This window comes from Giraffa tippelskirchi, chromosome 14 (genome assembly GCF_054371585.1).
Source record: "Giraffa tippelskirchi isolate mGirTip1 chromosome 14, T2T-mGirTip1v1.2.pri, whole genome shotgun sequence".
Classification (NCBI taxonomy): domain Eukaryota; kingdom Metazoa; phylum Chordata; class Mammalia; order Artiodactyla; family Giraffidae; genus Giraffa; species Giraffa tippelskirchi.
The window spans coordinates 30,424,124-30,445,963 of NC_137288.1; the positions used below are offsets into that span (position 1 = coordinate 30,424,124).

Consider the following 21,840-nt stretch of genomic DNA (forward strand, 5'->3'; position numbering starts at 1 on the left):
ACCCATTGTAGTATCCTTGCCTGGGAAATCCCATGGATGAGGAGCCTGGCAGGCTACCATCCATGGAGTTGGAAAAAGACTTGTAAATGATTTAGCAACTAAACAACAGTTACTTAATAATAACCTACTTTTTGTTCTAGGTGCTAAAAATATAGCACTGAATAAAACAAACACAGTATTTGCCTCATAGAGAAGACACATAGGCTAAGCCACAAAGCAAGCCTCAACATCCTTTTAGGGATAGAAATAAGTTTGCTCTTTGGCCACTAAGTAACAAAATTAGAAATCAGTTAACAGAAACAAATTTGGGAAGATCAAAAATACGTGGAAATTAAACAACACATTTTCAAAGAACTAGTAGTCAGGAAAAAATATATGAGAAAATATTTTAAAATGAATAAAAATGAAGACACAAAATCGCAAACTTATGGGATGCAATCAAAGCAGTGTCCCCAAGAAAATTTATAGCCATAAGTGCCAATACTAAAAAAAAAAAAAACCTCAAGAATATAACCTATCTTTCCACCTTAAGACTTGAAAAACAAAGTACAAAATTAGCCTAAATAAGAAGATGGAAGGAGATAACAACAATTAGAATGAATATTAATAAAATAGAGAATAGAAAATAATCGACAAAAATATTTTACTAAATGGTGCCCAGACAACTGAACACCCACAGGTGAAAGAATGAAGCTGAAACATTCACACCACATGCAAAAACTAACTCAAATGGATCAAAGTCTTACCTGAGCATAAGAACTAAACTATAAAACTCTCAGAAGATGACATAAGTCCAAAATAGGCTATTCTGTCTATACAGAGTAGTGTTTGCTTAGGGCTGGAAAGGGGTGATTGGGGAAATAGAAGGGCAATAGCTAAAGGATACAAGGTTGTGTCTTTTTTTTTTTTAGATACAGGAAATGTTAGAAAGTTGATTGTGATAATGGTTGTACATACTGTGAATATACTAAAAGCTATTGAATTGCATACTTTAACTGGATTAATTGTATAGTAAGTGGATTATATTTTAATGAAGCTGCTTTGTTTTTAAAGCCAACACATGAAGAATATGTCAGATAGGTTTGAATTTTAGGCAGAGATGATGATGAGAATGGGCTGTCATTCTAGGTACAGAGTGTGGGGATGAGTTGCTCTTATGTGGATGCATTGAATGAGGCCTTATTTTTTTTTTTAATATATGTTGGCATTACACTCTTAGACATTCAACATAGAAAGATCTCTTCTCATTCCTCTTGATAGTTGCTGTAATTGCTTCCTCTGAGGGATTCATAGAAGTGAGAAAAAAGGAGAAAGAAATTACACTTCTAACAACTAAAGATTATCCATAATGTTCATTAGAATAAAAGTATCATTCTGATTTATGCTGTCAGCCCATCTCCTACATTTCTTTCTTTCACTTTTTCTCCTTTTTCTGCTCCTTTTGCTTCTCTCTTCTGCCTTTATATGCTCCGTCCTCACTGTCTCTTTTTCCACTTCTCTCCTGTGACTTATTACCCCTTTTTTCTCTCCTATTTCACTGTAGTTTGCTTTCAGCACCAAAGATAAGTAAAAATTAAAATGGAACATACACGCAGGCACTATAAACTAAAAGTATTTGCTCAAGTTATATGTTGTTGTTGTTGTTTTTTTTTTCCTTATCCTCAGGAAAAAAATTAAAATAGCATATAATTTGGTGATCTGAATTTTCTTGATTGTGTCTTGTCTGCTTCCTCATTATATAAAACATGCTCATAGTTATTCATAGTTATAATCCAGGAACTTCCAACCTCAGTACTATTGACATTTTATGCCAGATGATTTCACGCTGAGAGGAGTTTTCCTGTGCATTGTAGGATCTTAATGACATCTCTGTTCTTTGTACGCTAGACGTCAGTACCATGCTCTCCTTCAGCCTTAACAATCAAAGATATGTCCAGATATTGACAAATATCTCCTGAAGGCAAACCAGCCCTTGTTGAGAACCATTGTAAATCAGACCTGCAAGAAAAGTTCTTCTCTTGACTGGTTCACATTGGTTCTTTGTTGTGTCCTTTCTGTCTCCTAAAAGTAGGTTTTTGAAAGATATACTTGAAGACAAGAGATAGCCAAGAAGGTGGCTTACTTTTCCTTATTACAGGGATCCAGTGACTTTCTGAACAAGATGGAATTTTTTATTTTAACATTTTGACCATATTCTATATGTGATAATTATGTTCTATCATCTTTGGCTTTCTTCCTGAAAATCCAACAGGACACATTTTTTTTTTCTTTGCTTCTCAGCAACAAACACACATTTTTTAACACATTAAGTAGCTTTCTGTTTGGTTTAGAGATAGCTAGGATTCAACATTTGAAAGAACTGACATAAATCTGGGCAGAGTTTACCAATAATCATTTGTGTTTAGATTTGTCTGCTGTACTGCAACAATGACTTACGTAAAGATCAGTTATGAAGTAAGTGCATAGTCTCTCCAGGAATTTATTCTTTTTCTGGTTATCAATGTTATCTGCTTTTCCACCTACTCTATTTCAGTCATCAGGTCAATAAAAAATGATTGTGTGCCTACTGGGCACTACATCAGACAGCACAACTTTCAATGAAAGATGATGAGAGACAGATTCAGAACAAGCACAAGACAGTAGGAGCCTAGAGGGCATAAGGCCCACCTGCCCTAGTCTAAAGATTGTAAGAAACCTCGAGTATCAGCTGCCCCCTGTGTTTCATCACATTGAATCAGGATCAAGTCTTTAAAACAACTCTTTCTAATAGGGAAGAACAAATCTGACTCCATGTTAGATCTGTTGCTTTTACTTTAATTCTTGTGCTTTGTTGCCTGTGCTTAGTCAAGCTGGCTCTGCACCTTTTATAAAAGAAAGTTGCCTATAACCTGAAATATACAGGGCGACCTATTTTCAAGGCTCTGACCTTTAAGAGTCCATTCATACAGAGATAAAAAGTCACAGAACAGAAAGTAACATTTGTTTTACTGGAGGTTTATAGGAACATCTTGACCTGGCAAAGATTCCAACACCAAGTCGTTTGCAGCAACTAACCATAATCCTCCCTAAAACTGCCTTTAAAGGTGCTTTAATGAAACCTTTCAGGAGTTTGGACTTTTGGGGGCATAGGCTGGTCATCTCCTTGCACGGATGACCCTGCAATAAACCTGCCTGCGCTCCAAATTCTGACATTTTGGTTTGTTTGGCCTCACTGTACATCAGGCTGAGAATCTTGCTCTTGCTAACAGCCTTGACATCCTTTTTGTTAAGGAAAATATTACCTCAAGGAAAATATCATTTCTTAGGTATCCTATTTTACTTTTCATACCACTCTAATTGTTAGGAAGTTCTTTTTTTCTTGTATGATAGTTTTCTCTTCAGGATTTTCAAGCTATTCATTTTGGATCTCATAGAGTAAGTCAAAATCCCTCATATAAATAAAAAACTTTAAACAAATCGAAACACAATTTTTGTGGTTGTCCCACCCGAAACATATTTATAAGTTAAAATCTTTCCTGACTAGAACTGTTGATCAAATGGCATGACTCAATACCTTACATAGTGGCCGTAATTCAAAGGTCATGTTAAGTTTCTGAATGTAAGGTGTTTGAATTAGAACACAAGACCACAGTTCTCATCTGACAGCAAATGACTCTGTCTTCCTTAGCACTGCAATGCAGCAAAGCATGGTTGCAGAGGGTAGAACCCACCTCCATAAAGTCAGCACAGCTACTTCTTATCCACCAGGAGAATATAAAACAGAGTTTAGTGCAAGACAATTCACAAGGTTTTCTGGAAGGTCCATAACTTTTCAGTGAGGGCAAATCACCCCTGAGTCTGGGGTGAAGTCTGGGCACTGCCATCAGCAGGCCTGTCTGCAAGCCCGAGCTACCCCTGAGAACAACTGCTGAGCTAGGTAAGCCAAATCTGCCCTTTGGAACTGGAGCAGGGAAAGAGCAAATGAGTAATATTTCAAACATTTTTTTCTTTTGAATTAAAATGCATGGTTTTAAGCCATATTTCAATTATCAGCTTGACATTACTCTTTAAGCAAATGACTAGAGTTAACAAGAGAGCTACTACATTTTGAATACATTGATTTTCTGCTTGGTGTAAACTCTAAATAGTCGATTAGAAAACTGTGAATCAGACAGACTCAGTGTACCTAATATATCCTGCAATATATTGCAAACTGGAAACATTCGGATCTTTGAAGGTGAAATGAATTAAAAGCACACGATTGTTACAACTTCAATATATAAATAGTAACAACACACTAGCTCTTATCTGGCAATTTAAAAAATAGTCCATATTTTGTTATGCACGTCAACCTAATGCATAAAACTACTGAGCTTAAAGGTATAAAGAAACATAGATTTATTTTTCAAAAATGACTGTGAAATGAAATGAATACTTAATTGAATAGTTTCCAGTTACAGAATATGCTGATGTTGCCCTTCATTATTTTCATAAGCTTCAGGTTATTCTTGCCACTGTGTCTCTCACTTATATCTTGGTGTGACACTCTTGTCCCTGTTTAGCCTGGGCCCCCATTTTATCGATCACAGGAATATCGCATCAGCTTAAATAGTATTCTTTGAATTAAGAATTAGTTGTCTTTCCTCAGCTCTGCTTCCAGCACTGACAGTGTGACCTTGGGGAAATGACTTCACCTCTCAGTATCCTGAGTTTCTCTAACTATAAAATTATATTAATGAAATGATAGCATGTGCCATGTCATTGAGAAGGGTAAAAGGTGATTATAGCAGCACAAGCTTGTCATTGCAATTATAACATCAGGAAAGAAATCATGTAATTATTCTAAGGCCCCTTTCTTACCAATCACTAAAAAGTATATTTCATGATATTTTGGTTCTGAAATTTAAACATTATAACAGAATTGAGAAACTGGAAGGAGACTTTATCTATTTGATGTGATTGTTTAGCATATAAATTGCATTTATTGATGCAAAGCACCTCCCAGTAATTTTTCCAAGCTGTTTTCCTCACACAAATCCAGGTATCAGATGGTCTTTGAGCTAAGAAAACTCAAGCACAGGGGATTGTTAGCCTAGCACAGTGAACAGCAGCATACAAAGATGGGAGCAAGTCTACAAGGAATATTTACACCCTCTCCTGCCTTAGAGGGAAGGACAGTGCAGACTCAAGTAGACTTTGCCTTTATCTTTACCTTTACTGGCTCTTAGCCTACCCCTGGCATACCTTCCACTGCCTGTTACATTGAATGACTTTGTGCCACCACCTCATTTCCAAGAGAGCCAGAGGATTATTTTCCCCCATTCAGTTTTCCCAGGCAGGCCCAGGAGTTCCTAATGTATTACCTCCTCTTCATACCACAATACAACTTAGGACTCCAGTTCCAGGAAACTGAAATCACGTTGAAATTTTAATAATTAAAACAAAACAAACCTGTGGGAAATTATCCTTCTCATAGGTCATTGCAAAAAAAAAAACTCTATTTGAAACAAATCAACAACTTTTAAACCAGATTTCAAAATCTGGAGGGAAAGAATGGAGTACTGGATACTTCCCATTCAATTAAAATCATTCCCATGTGTTGTCATGAATTAAGCCTCATGGGTTGGGTCCACTACCCTATTGAATCATTGGAAATGTTAGATGGAAGCTCAACTGAGTTCATTTGCCCAGGCTTCACTTCAGGAATAAGCCACACTTTGCTTAGTTGTGTTATGTCTTTTGTTTCAAAGATAGTTAGAGAAAGTTAAGAGAATATAGCAATACCCAAATGAAGAAAAATATTTTCTTTGGGGATATCATATAATTAGGCTTTTCAGTCTGTATAATTCAAAGTTGAATTGACTCAAAGTCTGCAAGTTTATAAAATTGAAAAGAACAGAGAGAGGACTGAGATGGACTTATTCATCAAATTCCAGAACAAAGGGACCCCTTTGAAGCTTGAAAAAGAAAGATTTAGGATAAATGGAGAGAACCGTTTTTTTTTTCACACAGTGGGGGATAAACTTACAGAACTTATTATCCCAACTTTAGCTATTCATTAAAAATATAAATAGATTCAGACTAAGATTCATTTCTGAATAAAGATTGCTGATAGGTTCCTGAGGAAGAATCTAGTTTAGTTTAACAGTTGGGGGACTTTCCATTATTGTCATCCACATCTGATTTCAAATTCCAGCACTGGAAAGAGAACTTAACTTTCAAAGCCCCAGTTTACCTTGTGTCATAGAAATAAAAATAGTACATACATTTTAAAAGTTTTACAGTGATTAAATGAGATGATGCATGTTAACTTCATGGTTGTTGCTATTTAATCATTAAGTCATGTCCAACTCTTTCCACCCCTTGGACTGTAGCCTGTCAGGCTCCTCCATCCATGGGATTTTCCAGACAAAAATATTGGAGTGGGCTGCCATTTTCTTCTCCAGAGGATCTTCCCAACCCAGGGATCAAACCTGTGTCTCTTGCATTAGCAGTGGATTCTTTAAGGCTGAGCCACCAGGGAGATGATGATGAAGATGAAAGAGACAAAGATGAAAACAAAGAAGAAAATGAATAAGACAGATGAATATGGAAACTAAGTAGAACAAGAAGGATAATAAAATCTTTCCAGTTTGCCATTTTCGGCTGAATCTTAAATACGACATTTTTGACATTTGCAGGGCAGTCTACTCAACAATTAATTATTCTTTTCAAAAAGCAATGGAGCCTCATTCAAGAAACCCTGATTTAGATGGTAGATCTGCATCAAAGAAAACTGTTCCATACGCAGTCTTCTTAGTTATGGGTTACTGAGATGTATTGAAATACACAGGCAAACAAATGCTTTTATTTATACACAGACACATATGGAGACACTCAAACATACTTCAACTTTTGCTCCAATGAGTCTTCAATTTAGTAAGAAATTAAATTTATAGATTGATAAGCTGATTTGACTAAGAAAAAGCTGAACTGTTTAATTTTGTTTATAAATGCAGGCTGTCTTTTAGTGTATACTAAAATCTGAGCTATTTTCTTCTTTGGCTCTCTCTTTACCCTCCTATTGAAAAGCCAGAAAATGATAAGTAGAAAGCAATGATTCCATATCAAACATCAGAAAACACACCTCTGTGTGCACTCAACTTATATCCACACTCCTATGCTCATTGCAGCACTATATTCAGTAGCCATAATATGGAAACAATATAAGTATATATCAAAATATAATGAAATATTCAGCTATGAGAAAGAAAGAGGTCCTGCCATTTACAACAATTTGGATGACACTTGAGGGCATTATACTAAGTGGAATGTCAGACACGGAAAGAAAAGCACTGTATTATATCACTTATATGTGGAATTTTATAAAAGACAAAATCAGAGAGAGACTAAAGTGATGATTCTCAGGGACTAGGCATGGCAGAAATGTGGACGTATTGGTTAAAAGTTACAAATTTCTAGTTATAAGGAGTTATGAGGATCTATCTAGTGGACAACATGATGATTTTAGCTAATAATACTGTGTCATATACTTGAATGTTACTAACATAATATGTCTTAAATGTTCCCACCACAGAAAAATAAATGATAATTTTGTGATGAGATAAAAGTATTAGTTAATGCTGCAGTGGTAATCACTTTGCAATATATAAATGTATCAAATCAGGACATTGCTCACCTTAAACTTACACAATGTTATGCATCATTTACATCTTAATAAGGCTGGAAAAAAGGAATTTGAGCCAAGCATTTTCCTTCATCCTCTTCAGCCCTTCTTAAGAATGGTCTGAAATGAAATGTACTCTCCGTGAAGGTTCATAGCCAATCTCTCCTTTATCTTTTTTAAATTTATAGTTTCTTATGGTTATTATCTCTATACTGAATGGCTCCTTTTTTTCCTGAAAATATATAACTTTTCTCTTTTACCCACTATAAGATCAACTACACCTCCACAATTCTTTCCTAACATTCATTAAAAAGATTCACATGAAGGGGCCACCCCTAAACACACACACACACACACACACAGAAGCACACACATATCTTCTGTCATCCTCCTGACCACACATCTCTCACTTCTGTGGTGTCGCCTTCACAGTTCCAGCAGAGATCCTGACACTCAATCTGCATGGCTCTTATCTGCCCTACACAGGAGCAGGCAGAGAGATCTGGGGGCAATGGGAGCATATTTGTTGCACCTCAAAGCAAGTTGTCCTTTTTTTCCCTTTCTCTCTCTCTTTTTTCCTCCCCTTCCAAGATAAATAGAAGTAGAAAGGACAAGCAGTTTTGATTAGCATTTAAAATGTTGTCAATTTTTAATGAAAGCGTAACCTCCAACCATCAACTTCACACAAACTAGAGACAAGGTTGCAAAACGAATGCTAATATATTTGGCACACTTTCTCACACTTGTCCTTCCATGAACTTTTCTTGTTGCTAATTTGTTATGTCAGCCCATATTAGTATGTTTCAAAAGTCCAAACTGGCAAGTGTGGTGACCCAAAGAGAACCAGTCTTTGGAAGATCTTTAAATCGAAGCATAAGAGTCAGGCAGTTTATTAGCTGTGTACCTGTAGTCCTATAGATGTGACTATATTCACTTGGAGGAGTTGCCAAGCTTCAGCAGTAATCTTTAGAGTCTTTCAAAATTCGTTTCTGAATGTGACATTTTTATTCAGGAAATAAATGCTTGCCAGTCAGTCCACAACATTCACTGCATGCAAATGAAATATTTGTTCTACCCTCTATTGATAAAACCCAAAATAACAAAAGGAATTCAGGATGCAATGATTTCACTCAAGGAACTTACACTTTTAATAGCAAAACACAAACATAAATGTGAAAAGAACATAAAAACGCTGAGATAAATATGTAAGTAAGTGTGAAAAATTGAAGAGCAAACTGCTGATGGGGCGTTAATAGATGGCCCATATACAACTGAACACCCACGACAGTACTCTTGCCTAGAGAATCCCAAGGACAGAGCAGCTTGGCGGGCTGCAGTCCATTGGGTCACAGAGAGTTGGACGACCGAAGTGACTAAGCAGCAGCAGCGGCATACAACTGAACAGATAGGAGGTCTCTTAGACCACAGCTGCTTCATGAGCCAGTGCCCACAGCCTGTTCTTCCCACCATCCATCTACTTCTACTTCGAGGAAGCTTGGTGATGAAGGCATAACAGCAGGTCATCTCTAGAAGCAACAAAAATGGAGGGAAGACACTGAGCCATCTTCCACAAAAACCAGGAAACATTTGACCTCTGCTTGAATCGTAACTGAAAAGACAAGAAAGCAGCCAAGCGAGCTTCCACTTTTGGTGGATTGAAGAAATATTTGTCGTTTAAGTCAATTCAGGTTTACTGCTGTCCCTTTCTTGCTATCTCTCTCTCTCTCTTTAATTCACTGACATTATCTACAAATGAAAGTGCTGCTGCAGGGCCCACTTGCAGCAGACAGTATGTGGTTTCTATGAAAGTAAGCTGAGTTAGTCAGAGAGGTCTTCAAACACAAGGTACTACTTGTTCTAGTATTTTCCTCAGGAAATTCACATTTCTCAGTTTTCACTGGGAATGGGGCTTGAGTAATATTAGTTTTCTCAGGTGCCTGACATAAGGCTTTCTTTAGTTATTCTAAGAGTATGTAGAATATTAGTTTATCAGAAGTTGTCTGTGGTTATTTGCTTCATGTTTATGAATCTTAACAAGAATTTATCATTCTTTCTGGGCAAATATACATATATTCATTCCTCTAAGCTCTATTCTTTTCCAAATTTTCCATCATCTTTTGGGGACTATTTTATACTCTGGAGAAAATTATCTCATTGTTGTAAAGGGAGAGTTTTCTATTAGGACTAATGCTAAAAGGGAAACATCTTGTCAAAAATAGAACTTAATGAGCTCTGCATTTTATTCTAAATTGAAATATGCAAATCAGTAGAAAGAAAATCAAAGATGAAAGCTCTTAACATTATAATGTGCCCCTAGCACACTTTAAAAATAATAGTCTCTTTAAAGTATACGGTCATGAAGGTAATATAGGTAAGCTTACAATAAAAACAATCTCATTTGTATTTCCATTCCCTGGCTTCTGTATTTAATTCTAGAGTGTTAATGTTGTATTAAGTGTCTGAGTTAATTTAGCCAGAAACACACACACATACACATATCTTTATTAAAAATAGGAATTGCATAAAAAGATATGATGGAAGAATTAAAACTAAAGGTCATGAAATTTGATCATCTCCATATTTAAGGTTACTCTAAGTGCTCTGCAAATAACAAGGTGCTTTAATGCCATGCCTGCACTTTCGTCTCATTTAATATGAAACCCATGAAAGATTGTTCCTGAAGTCATTATCTTCAACTGTTGAGAGCATAGATCATGACTAAGTGACTGAAGTGCCGTGGGAACTCTCAATGGGATCCTGTTCAGGATCTGATATATGTCTCTTGGTATCCATCAAACTCAAATGACGTGCAAAAGAAAAGAAAGACAGAACTTTTTTTTTTTTTTGAAGTTTCTGTCCTGCTTCTGAAATGTGGAATGAAGGTAAGTTGAGAAACTGATGCCCAAGAAAGTTAGTTTTAAAATGCCATGTGAAAGAATATTTAAATATTCCTGTATGAAAATTGTATCTGGCTTATTTAAAAAGTTACACATTGCACACTTTTGAAATAGCAAAGGTGTTTTGAATCATATTTTAAGTGTTTCCCTTCCCTATGAAAAGTTGGTTAACCTATATGACAAGTATGTTCTGAATAATTAACATGCATATAAATGGACTTAGGAGTTCAGTTCAGTTCAGTCACTCAGTCGTGTCCGACTCTTTGCAACCCCATGTATCACAGCACGCCAGGCCTCCCTGTGCATCACTAACTCCCGGAGTTTATCCAAACTCATGTCCACTGAGTCTGTGATGACATCCAGCCATCTCATCCTCTGTTGTCCCCTTCTCCTCCTGCCCCCAATCCTTCCCAGCATCAGGGCTTTTCCAATGTGTCAACTCTTCGCATGAGGTGGCCAAAGTATTGAAGTTTCAGCTTCAACATCAGTCCTTCCAATGAACACCGAGGAATGATCTCCTTTAGGATGGACTGCTTGGATCTCCTTGCAGTCCAAGGGATTCTCAAGAGTCTTCTCCAACACCACAGTTCAAAAGCATCAATTCTTCTGCACTCAGCTTTCTTTACAGTCCAACTCTCACATCCATACATGACTACTGGAAAAACTATAGCCTTGACTAGACGGGCCTTTGTTGGCAAAGTAATGTCTCTGCTTTTTAATATGCTGTCTAGGTTGGTCATAACTTTTCTTCCAAGGAGTAAGCGTCTTTTAATTTCATGGCTGCAATCACCATCAGCAGTGATTTTGGAGCCCCCAAAAATAAAGTCTGACACTGTTTCCACTGTTTCCCCATCTATTTCCCATGAAGTGATGAGACCAGATGCCATGATCTTCGTTTTCCGAATGTTGAGCTTTAAGCCAACATTTTCCACTCTCTTCTTTCACTTTCATCAAGAGGCTTTTTAGTTCCTCTTCACTTTCTGTCATAACATAGGAGAGGGTGTCATAAAATAATTTTGCCTTAAGAAAGAAGTACCTGGCTTGAGTGATTAAACATGCTATAATAGACGAGGAAGCATTTGAAGTGGACTCCATAAAAGAGGCCATGAGAGGGAATTTCAAGGTGAAAGAATGACATCAGTAAATCCATAAAAGAGGAGAGTAAGAGACTTCATTCTGTTATGAAGAGACTATCAATAGTAGTAGTAGAACCTCACATACATCTGAAAACAGTTGGATCTTCTTCAGCTGGATGAAGACTTTAACAACTTGGACTTGTTATTAAAAAGCCTACTGTATGCTGTGAGGAAGAGAATGATACCAATCAAAATAGTTTGGAAGGACAACTCTTGGAAGCAACATGCATTGATAAACTAGAATGGGAAGAGACTGGGGCAGGAATATTTATTAAAAGATTATTAAAATAATGTAAGGCTTAGTATAAGAGAGTTTTCAAGTGTGGTAGACATTCGAAAGACAAGACAAAAACACAAGATTTCATCAAAGAATCCTAGACTAATAGTGAGGGAAGTTATACGAGGAGAAAAGTCTAAGTCAATATTATTCTAGGTTCAAATATAGTTAATAATGACTATGATAGATACTTATTCATCTCTGTGGAGAAAGGAAGGAGTCTTTGAGTTAAACTCTAAGCATTCTCTGTTTTAAGCACACTCTCTGGATGGAAATCTGCAACAGCTACTTGGAAAGTCAAATTTGGGTGTTAAAGCAGTCCAATAAAGATTTAGAATAGAAGTTCCTTGAATAAAGAAGGCATTCAGAGCAAATGTTACCACAAAAATGAAGAAAGCAGAGGCAGCAGAGTGTAGTGGACTTAACAACACCCCGATCATATCCACGTTCTAGTCCTTGGAACACACCAATGTTACCTACCATGCAAAGAGCCTTTGCAGATTTGATTAAATTAACACTCTTGCAAATGTGAGGTTATCCTGATGTGCGGTAGGTGGAACTGGTGGTAAGTAACCCGCCTGCCAATGCAGGAGACAAAAGAAACCTGGATTTGACCCCTGGGTCAGGAAGACCCCCTGGAGAAGGGCATAGCAACCACTCCAGTATTCTTGCCTGGAGAATCCCCATTGACAAAGGAGCCTGGAGGGCTACAGTCCATAGCATCGCACAGAGTTGGATACGACTGAAGTGACTGAGCATGCTGTAAATGTAATCACAACTGTTCTCAGAAAGAGGCAGAAGATGTAACTACAGAGCTGAAAACTACATAACAATGAAAGCCAAGATCGGAATGATGCAGCCACAGGCCAGAGAATACCCAAAGCCCCCGGAGCATGGAAGAATCAAAGAACAAAATACCTCCCAGAACCTCTGGAAAGAACAAGCCCTGCCTTCACCTTGAAATTAGCCCAGTGATAACTAATTTCCAACTTCCGGCTTCCAAAACTACAAGAAAATAAATTCCTGTTGTTTTAAACTGCTAAGATTGTGGTAAGTTTTTAGAGCGGCAATAAGAACCTAGCACACAGCACATGTAAAATATGGTAGGAGAAGAAAGATGAGGTTAAGAAGGAATAAGAGGAACCCGTAGTGTTCAATGAGTCACAGAAATTCAGGGAGAGGTTTCAAAAAAATATGCAGGATTGAAAAGCATACAGAAATTCTATACCTCTCAGATTACAATTTCAAGGTCCAGAAGGGAGCAGAGGGTACGGGTGAAGGGGGTCAACTGTAAGGACTTTTAAATTGATTTGGTTTCCTTGCTCAGATCTAAAAAGAAGTTTGAGTTTTCAATATATAGGCCCAAGGTCAACTCTCTTCTATTCCCTGATGTTCAAAGGAAAATATTTTCTATGTATCTTGCTGGGCTTTAAGCTTTTCATATGCATATTTTGAGGCAGCATATAATACAGTGGTGCTCTCACTGGAAGATTCCATATCAGCTTGCAGGAAGCTGGTGAGATAGCGGTTTGAATTACTCAGGTAAACTGTTAGCTTCTCGGTGCCATTGTTTGAAGTTTCAAGAAGTTAAAATACAGACAATTTTATACCTAACTGATTAATTTCTTTTCAAACCTCTGTATTTTATAAACTGATGGTTTTGATCTGTGTGTATGTGTGTGTGTGCACGTACGTTGTTCAGTGATGATATGACAATAAATTAATTTACATAAAGTCAGCTTCATAGATCTGTATGTGAAGTTGTCTAGGCTCCCTACCTGATCTGACCTTGGGACCAAAGAATGTTTACATCAGTGATGAGTCTATCAGTTCTTGATGAATCACAGTGCTTGCTATGTTTAATCATTGCTGATAGTAACAGCTGACAGCAAAACCTGAATTATATTTAATAGAAGAGAAAAAACATTTTTTTACAAATGACGGTTTTTGCATATGGATGGAGTGAACTGAAGGTTATTCTGTGTATTTTTATAAAGTACATGAAATTACAGAGGCTGCATTTGTTTCCTTTTGAAAATAAACCCTGAAAATGCTTCCTGATAAGCCCTTTAATTTAAAAGACCAGAATGTAATATCCTTTGACTTTATAGTATGAGAACTGCTTGTCCTAGCATCCCTGAGGAGTGAGATTCTCCCTCATAGGTCAAAAAAAGTGTTTTGACTGAGTAGAAGGTAGGGGAAAGAGAGTGCTGATGTCTTTAATGCTCTTAACCATTGAGGATGGGAAAGAACAAGCAAATTTTGTTTAAATACCATGTACTTCCTTCACTATACCATCCACTGGCCAAAGGGACATGTCCTGAGCTCTGCTGGACAATTGCTTGGATTTTTTAACAGGAGAAACCTTCCATTTGTATGCACATAACTGGGAAATGATTTTCTTTGCCAAATCAAAGCAGAGCCAAGCAGCACCTCATCACCAGTCTGAACACACAAGCATTTTTCCTCTCCATAAACGTCTTTAAGGTGCTATAGCTTCCTCTGCAAACCAATCTGACTGGTTGCAGCTGAGGATGCTTTCAAAGGCATGTGACTGTGTAGATGCAGTGGCTTTTACGTAGCCATGGCAACAACAAGCTTCTTCTCTAGTGTCTTAATTTGGGAGAGGGCAGGGAAAATAGCATGGGACCTCATAGGAACTCCTGTTTCAAGCTGGGAAGGGAAAGGGTAGCTATGGCTATGACATGCAGTTTGTCCTTTTCATACCACATGTTACAAGGGTGGGCCTTGGACAGCTTTTGCGCTTTTTCCTCCTTGTCTGTCGTCCACTGTCCCCCATTCTTCTACATTGACTTGAGCTTGCTGCAACTTGGAATGACACTCACAGGCACACAAGCTAAGATTCTGGGTAGAGCTGTTAGCCCCAGCCCTTCCTCCTTCACAATCATCATGTTTGTAATGTCCCTCTCTCCAAGCAAACATGACCCAAATCTCCTTTGTGACCACCACACTTAGCTCCTGCTTCCATGGGAACCCTGTTATTCAGTGGCTAAGTCCTGTCCAACTCTTTGCGACCCCATGAACCGCAGCACGCCAGGGTTCCCTGCCCTTCACTATCTCCCTGTTGTTGCTGTTCAGTCACTCACTCGGGTCTGACTCTCTGCAACCCCACGGACTGCAGCACGCCAGGCTTTCCTGTCCTTTACCACCTCCTGGAGCTTGCTCAAACTCATGTCCATCGAGTCAGTGATGCCATCCAACCATCTCATCCTTTGTGGCCCCCTTCTCCTCTTGGCCTCCATCTTTCTAATGAATCAGCTCTTCGCATCAGGTGGCCAAAGTATTGGAGCTTCAACTTCAGCATCAGTCCCTCCAATGAATATTCAGGATTAATTTCCTTTAGGATTGATTGGAAACCCTGAGCACTTGTAAATCACCTCTGTCATTAACCCCTCACTCAATTTTTTCCTCAGCTTCAGGACTGGTTTTAGCTGGTCCGTAGTCTCCTAGCATCATCCCAGTCTCTCAGACTACCCCTCCTGACTAGGAATTGAGCAGGACCCTCTCCTGCACTGGCAGATTCTCCATCTATCCCCACTGAAAGGTGTCTGGTAAGGCAAAAAGTGTAGCTAGAGGATAACAATCTTGTTTCCCAAATCCTGGCTGTTGCATGGCCTTGCTGTGTGTGGCAGGCTTGGGAGCAAGGTCTGAGAGGTTCATGCATCCTGGAAGTGCAGCCGTCCTTTCCTGGAAGCCAGCTCTGGCCAGTGGCCTGGGAAGCGGGCTTTCTGGGGATCTCAGCTCCCTCTTATTTCTTCACATCATCATGGCTGAGCCACCACACATGCCTCTCTCCTAAGAGAACACAGAAACTAAAACAAAGCTCAAAATGGCTTTTGATCAGTTTCATGTTCCAACTTCATTAACTGCCCACTGTTTGTACTGAAATGGGAGACTGTGGTCAGTCTGTAGTTTGTCCATCCACACTGGACCTCCTTCAGCTCCATGGGAGATCTCCTATGAGTTATGTGCTCTGGAAGCAAAGAAGGATGATGACTGTCTTGGGTCAGGGACAAGGAGATCCTGGGAGGAAGGAAGAGGCCACGCCCTTCTTTTATCTGTATCACAATGACCTTTTAAGGGAGCTTCACTTGGAATAGAGAAGCAAGAGGCTAGAAATACTGTGAATGTTGGTAAACGGGGCTAAAATTGGTGCTCGGTCTGACAGTGGATGGAGAGGACATAGGCTTCACTAGACTATGGTTTCAACCCCAGCAAAGTGGTTTTCCCTTTAAGGGCTGAGATAAGTGGCTTCTGGGGGTGTTCAGCCCTAAATGCTATTAATCCATATGTAGTCAACTGGGATATTTCTGCATCATATCAATGTTCTCTTGGTAATCATTTTATCTAAAATGGAACATTTCCAAAAGCTGATTATGTGAAAGAAATCTTAGTTGCTATTTTTTCAAACTTCAATCAATTCACAGGGATGATTATATTCAACTATTGAGGGAAGGGTTGACGTAATCTATCCAAAATTGTTCCTGAGTCATCGCTGAAAACGTTTATATCCACGGACTGATTCTCGTCTTGCGGTTTCTTTTCCTTTTAATTAGCAATCTTCCCCTCTTGTGAGTGTATGTATGTATGTATGTGTTTCCTTTTTCCATCCATTTAAAATTTCTATCTTAGAAAAGATTCCTACAAACAGTAACTGCTATTTGAATGGTGAAATCAACAGCACAGCAAGTGTGGTTCTTATAATGAGGTGAGACCTGTTGCCTCCTCAGTCTCATAAGAAATACTTGCACCCATAGATATTTTTAAATGTTAGGAAAGATTGAATGAAAAAGAATATTGACTCCACCTGTTACACATTAGGAAGACTCATTTGATTCTGTGTCAATATATTATTTTTAGAATCATTTTAATATCCATTTTCCCTTCTATTGCTTAGTTGTCCCTGCTCCTTTATTTATACTCTTTGCCATGCAAATATTATTTAAGCCTTACTCAGCTTTTGTGGTGATTTCAAAATGTTTTAATGTTCCATTTGACATTCCTGCTGGTCCCATTTCTTGTGCTGAAAATGTATTAATTCCCATATCAATATATATGTATATACATTCTTGCCAGTCAGGGATATAAAAAGATATTTCTTGTGCATATATTAAAGAAGTCATTATAAGTAGAAGATAGAAGGTGAGAGGGAAAGGAGGGAGATAAAAAGAGCAAAGAAGAAAATGAGACTATAAAGCAAAAGTAATGGAAGTAAGAGAGAATTTCAAAATACTGAAAGTACCAGAAAGATGGAAGACAAACTCAAGTTAAAGATGGAAAAACAGTGAAGCACACTCTGACAGGGAATAATGCACAGCAAAATCAAAAAATAACCCAATAAATTATTAGAGAAAAGAGAAAGAACCAGATTAGGGACTGAAGCAAATCACAAATGAAAACAGAAAAGGAAGTAAGCCTTTGGTACTGGGTCATTTCGATTTAACTGAAATGCTCTGATTTCCTGTACTATCAGGCGCATTTTTTCTAACTTTATCAAAAATGTTATCCCCCAAGTATTATTCTTATTAATGTTCTCTTCATTTCTGCAGGAGGCATAAAAATAACTGATGAGTGTGGGAACATAAGCCATGTGGTTAGTGAGGCAGGGGTGATAATTAGAACATGCTGTACTATGCGGTAAACAAAGCTATTATGAACGGGAGAGTTCTTTATAGAGTGTTTAGAAAGAGGATGGAAATAATGTACTTTCCCTTGACTGGCTTAAAAGCTCAGCTGGTTTCTACCCTGAGAAATAAAAAAAAAAGTTGGAGTTAATTGGCCAGTGGATTTGGAATCTAGTTAAATGCAGTCACAAGTATTATTAATAGATGCATTATTCCATATTAATTTGTAACTTACATGATCCCTTTCCTATTGAAAAATTCATTTTTTGAGCTAAGTCTCAAAAATTTCGTGAAACTAAGTTAATGAAAAGTCTGTGATTTTTGAACCCATGTTTTAAGAGTTTTCTTTTTTTTTTTTTACTAACCTTTAATAGTTCTGATTTACATTTCTCAAAATGTGAAATACTATTTGTAACCTCTGATTTACTTTGTACTTCACTTGCCACACTCCTATTTATCTATGTCAGTTATCTGATTCTAGAACTATTCTCCATTGTGCAAGCATGCTCAATCGCTCAGTCGTGTCTGCATCTTTGTGACCCCGTGGACTGTAGTAGCCTGCCAAGCTCCTCTGTCCATGGGATTTTTCAGGCAAGAATACTGCACTGAGTTGCCATTTCATCCTCTAGGGAATCTTTCTGACCCAGGGATCTCACCAGGGTCTCCAGCATCTCCTGCATTGGCACGTGGATTCTTTACCACTGCAGCCCTGGAAAATCTATTCTCCACTAAATCAGTCCAATATGACTATATGACTATATTTGGAAGAAACATTTTCAAAGCTATATCAAATTTATTGAATATTTTATAATGCATTTTCTCACTCCTTCCCCATTCCCAAGGAAAGCTTAATTATATTAAGAAACTCATGTTATACTTTTGCCTTCTCATCTAAGTCAGTTGATCATTATCATTCATATTTTTCATAATACAAATTCTTTTCAGCTACTGTAAAACACTATATTTATAGTCCTTTCTAAAAATAGAAGAATTGTTTATTAAACTAAATGACCCTAATAATCCAATGTTGTACATAGTGCTTTTCATGGTAAACATTGCTTAATCACATTTTGGGGTTAGTCACAATGGTCTGAGGATAAAGTGATACATTTATGTGCTTTCTGTGACCACACACTCTGGAAAAGAACTGTGAAAAAAGTCTGATTACTGATGCAAGAAACTGTAAGCCAAGTAGGGAAATCCTTGATAACACAGGAAAAACAGGTAAAGTTATGGATGGCCTCATAAGATAGGGTACACTCTACCTGTATGTGAAAACAGGGTCAGAACTCAAAGCAACTTTTTAGGTAAAGACATTGATATAATTGCCTAGGGTTGATACTTGTAAGGAGTAGAGAAATTCTGTCTGGCTTTATTTGTGCTCATGCGCTCAACACTGGCCTTGGTTCCAGGAACAGGAAGAAATAATTGTCCTTATCTTGATGGATTTGATGATCTATCAGGAGTGGTGGAGATGGGCTCATAAGCAACCTAGTCCGCTGAAATTGCTGCGGCTATAGTCCAAGGGCATACAGAGGAACACAGGTCCAGAGCATGGGCAACAGGCCACAAAGGACAAATGGCCTGGTGAGTATTCATGCCCAGCAATAGTTTCTGAGCTTGTTTCCCTGCTTGCTCTTACAATCTATTCTCCGGAGTGATCCTTTTGGAAACTTAAGGCTAATAATACGATCTATCACCTCCAGATTCTGCAGAAGATTCCATTTCATTTTAAGCACAATCCACAGGCCTTGCCTGGTATCCACAGGCCTTGCCTGGTATCCACAGGCCTGTGATTTGGCCTCTGACAAGTGTCCAGCCTCATGTCCATCTCCTCCTTTCTTCACTCAGGGCCTTCTCTCCTCTTATACCTCACCTAGCTCATTCACACCCTTGGACCATGCTCTTCATTCCTACTGTTATATCTATTCTCCTCTCATTTCCTATAGGGGTCTGTTCAAACATCTTCTCAGAGAGGACTCCCCTAAACAGACTACTGAAGACAGACTTCCTCTTTCTCTTCTTTCACATTTTGTTTTATTATTTTTCATATAATTTATTACCTCTTGATGTTATACAACTTATTAATTTACTTGCTTACTGCATGTTTATTTTCACCAAAGTATGTAAACTCAGTGAGAGCAGGGATTTTAGTAGTCTTTTTCTCTGAAATATCCTCTGTCTAGAATGTTGGTGCTATTGTTTAGTCATCAAGTTGTGTCCAATTCTTTTGTGACCCCATGGACTCTAGCCTGCCAGGCTCCTCTGTCCATGGGATTTCCCAGGCAAGAATACTGGAGCTGAGATATCATTTCCTTCTCCAGAGGATCTTCCCAACCCAGGAATTGAACTCTCATCTCCTACATTACAGGCAGATTCTTTACTGCAGAACCACCAGGGAAGCCCTCTGTCTAGACTACTGCTTGTCAAAAAAAAAAAAAAGAAGAAAGAAAGACTTTCAATGAATATATGCTTTAAATAAATAAGTAAAAAAAAAGGGGGGGGGGAATAGTCCTAAGGGAAAGTGTAGTCATTGTCTAAAAATAAGCAGAATAACCAGAATTTTCACTCAATCTGAATCACTTTTCAAAAACTGAAGCTTTCCTCCGTTAGTCTTTCTGGTCTCATAAGGTAGGACTTTCAAAGATATTCAAGCAAATCCTAAAGTTCTCATGTGTTAAGCAGAATTCCTCCTGTAGAAAATGCCATGCCTTAGACATAAGATTGGTTTAAATGAGCTCAAAATTCTTCCAACACTAATAATTCACGATTCTGTAGACAAAAATACTTAATCACAGGAGACCTATGATTGAATACAAAGTATTTAAAACTATTTCAAAAAGTAATAATTTCTTGGGTCTGAATCTTTGTGATAAATAAAAGTTGATTCAAATATATCTGTGAAATTTGAAATAAATAAATTGAAATAAGCTTCTTGATAGAATGAACTTAACTATGTGAATGGGTATTGCTAATCTTCAAAGCAGGAATATACTTTGCAGTATTAACCAGATTAATTTGAATGTGAATATATTTGGTTACTTATATACTTTAGGATTTTTTTTTTTTTTTAACGAAACAGTCAGTTAGCAGGACTTGGCAAGTGTGTGAAGTGCTTAGAATTTGCTTTCTCTGTCCTACTTCTCTTTTCTGAGTCCCTTTCCCTCTTTTAGTACCCTTCTGCCTACACTAACTCAGATCCGCAAACTTCTCTGAACTTCACACATCATGGAAAATAATCTGATAAGCATTTTTCAAAGTTTTCACTAAACATAATCTAAAATAAATTGTGGAACTTATTCTATGTGCTGATGGTCATATTTTAAAATGATTTAAATAGTAATAAAAATAACTGCAATTTTTAAAATAAAATTCTAAGTGATTTCATCTTTAACCTTAGAAATAAACAGTGCAGATATGATCATCTTTATAGGAGAGAAAATTAAGGCTCAGAAAGAGAAAATGGCCCCTTCTTTTCCCTGAATTACTCAAGATGGAACCAGGCCCTGATGTGAATACGTTCACCCTAATGTTCAGTGCCAAAGATACCTAGTAAGACATCATCAAGCATTGTGGCATCAGTGTAAGTGGTGGTATCTGCTGATAGAGGAGGTGTGGACTGCCTCAGGGTGCTTGAAATAAGAGCTCAACAGAATATATCTTTTAATAAAGTACTACTGAACCTGTGCCTCAACCCCATCCCCCAAGACTATCTGTGTAGAAGAGTGAGAAAGTTGGTTCGGCTTCGGGAGAGAAAGGTAGAGCCAGTCAGTGGGGAGAGGTCACGTTTCCACTTGTTTTTCTTTCCTTGCACTGAGTCTGACTGTTTGCTATGCTTCTCCATTGCCATCAACAACATATGAAACAGAAGAATTGTGTCTTTAATAGTGAAGGCACAATGGAATTTGAATTTGGGAGGCTTGCCAAACATTCTCCTCTTTCTGAGCCTCCACTTAGGTTTTTGGTTTTTTTTTTTTGCTACCAGCCATAGAGAAGGTCAGGAGAAAAAGGCATGATGATAAACTCACTTGTAAAATTGTTCTAACAAAGCATCTGTGAGCTACTGCTTGATCAAAATGACAGACATCAATCAGAATAATAACTTCAAATATGAGATTTTCAATTAGTGAGTGAACATAAATAAACGTGTCTGGAAAATCAGCATAAGGGATTTTAGACCGAGACAGCCCATACATAACAAGAGAGGGGCAGGAAGCAGGGAAAAGCTATACAGTTTGGC

At 37.8% G+C, this 21,840-nt stretch overlaps 1 long non-coding RNA gene across 1 annotated transcript; it reads right to left on the reverse strand.

Moving 5' to 3' along the window:
* Positions 1-1,427: 1,427 nt before the first annotated feature.
* Positions 1,428-15,117, reverse strand: LOC145534241 (uncharacterized). The gene is made up of 3 exons (XR_014074373.1): positions 15,063-15,117; positions 7,658-7,765; positions 1,428-6,487 (listed from the first exon to the last, which is right to left on the reverse strand). It is a non-coding gene; the product is annotated as an uncharacterized LOC145534241 (long non-coding RNA).
* Positions 15,118-21,840: the final 6,723 nt, after the last annotated feature.